Source organism: Salmo trutta, chromosome 34 (genome assembly GCF_901001165.1).
Source record: "Salmo trutta chromosome 34, fSalTru1.1, whole genome shotgun sequence".
Taxonomy (NCBI): Eukaryota; Metazoa; Chordata; class Actinopteri; order Salmoniformes; family Salmonidae; genus Salmo; species Salmo trutta.
This window is the reverse complement of record NC_042990.1, coordinates 23,335,337-23,336,970: the sequence shown is the minus strand read 5'-3', so window position 1 is coordinate 23,336,970 and position 1,634 is coordinate 23,335,337. Positions and strand designations below refer to the sequence as shown.

At 40.9% G+C, this 1,634-nt stretch overlaps 1 long non-coding RNA gene across 1 annotated transcript; it reads right to left on the bottom strand.

Moving 5' to 3' along the window:
* Positions 1–317: 317 nt before the first annotated feature.
* Positions 318–1,122, bottom strand: LOC115173212 (uncharacterized). The gene is made up of 3 exons (XR_003871570.1): positions 1,035–1,122; positions 518–890; positions 318–408 (listed from the first exon to the last, which is right to left on the bottom strand). It is a non-coding gene; the product is annotated as an uncharacterized LOC115173212 (long non-coding RNA).
* Between the last annotated feature and the right edge of the window lie 512 nt (positions 1,123–1,634).

The window sequence follows — 1,634 nt, the reverse complement described above, 5'->3', positions numbered from 1 at the left end:
CTCCCCATCCAACCAGACAGAGCTTGAGAGGATCTGCAGAGAAAAATGGGAGAAACTCCATCAAATACAGGTGTGCCAAGCTTGTAACGTCATATCCAAGAAGACTCAAGGCTGAAATCGCTGCCAAAGATGGTTCAACAAAGTACTAGGGGAATAATTTTTACAAACCTGTTTTTGTTTCATCATTATGGGGTATTGTGTGTAGATTGATGAGGGAAAAAAATCTGGAAAAAGTGAAAGGGTCTGAATACTTTCCAAATGCACTAATATATATATATATTTTTTAGATAAAAAATGTTTTTCAACCATGTAATTTGGCCAGATGTTGTAGCACTTGGTCCCCGTCTTGATTCTGCTCCGGTAGTTCTCCTTCTGTTTCTCCTGCGCCTTGTCCATGTTCAGTATCACCTTGATTGATAACAAGAATAAATGCAATTATATTTCGTATTACAAATACATTTCTTACATATCTCTTGGAGGGCCAGAATATAAATTAACAGCAGACAATCATTTTTACCTGGTCAAAAACCTCCACATCCGTGCCTGGAGGTGGTCCTCGAAGGCGTTCTGATCTGGTTCCACAACTTCCACCACATCAGGTGGGGTTTCAGTGATCTGAAAGTACATTATACAAAAATAGCAAAAGACAAACAACAACACTAAGTCAATCACAAATATGAAAGACTACAGTATATGCAATAATTGTATAAACAATTGCATTGTTTACCTCAGTCAATAGGTGCGGCTCCCGTCCGTACTCTGTGGTGGTCTGGACGCTGCTGTTGTGTGGAAAGATAATTACCTTCAGGTTGTTCTCCCACCATTGCTGGTTACCATCAAGGGACTTGCCCATGGCAGTCTTGATGGTCTGGTTGGTCCATTCACCAAACCTGGAGGAGGGGGTAGGAAAGCCTTACCTATTGACACTCTAAGATATTGAAATATGTCTGATTATGTACCATGTAAAAAGGTAAAAAATAAAAAATAAATAAAAGAAATGATAGGTGACATAATATAACCTATAACATCCGTACCTTGTTCCAGTGTTCATGACCTCGGTCACTCAAGATGACCTCAAGAGAACTGTGGGTGTTGCCTTCCCTGTGGCTCAGTAGGTAGAGCATGGTGTTTGCAACGCCAGCATGGTGTGTGCAATGCCAGGGTTGTGGGTTCGATTCCCACGGGGGGCCAGTACAAAAAACAAATGCATGAAATGGAATGTATGCTTTCACTACTGTAAGTCGCTCTGGATAAGAGCGTCTGCTAAAAGTAAAAATGAAGATGACCATTATCACCTTGGAGGTGACCTCGCCAGTTTAGTCCTTGATGGGTATCATACAAAACAAAAATGATGTTGGGGTTCCAAGCACCCTTTTTAAATGGGTTACAGAAGGGAATTTAGCGTTAAGCACGTTCTCTTCCTTTGCTGACCTTAATGGGTATTGCCTCCACCCATTTGGTAAAATGATTGGTCGCTGTCAGACACCAGCTTTTGCCATTCCTGGATTTTGTGAAGGGCTCGATGAGGTCCAACCCTAACATTTAAAGTGTTAGAGAGAAGATTATTTTATTCTTACCCGTATCTGTGTCATACAGTGTGCAAATGTTCATATTTGTAAGGATACTGACACACA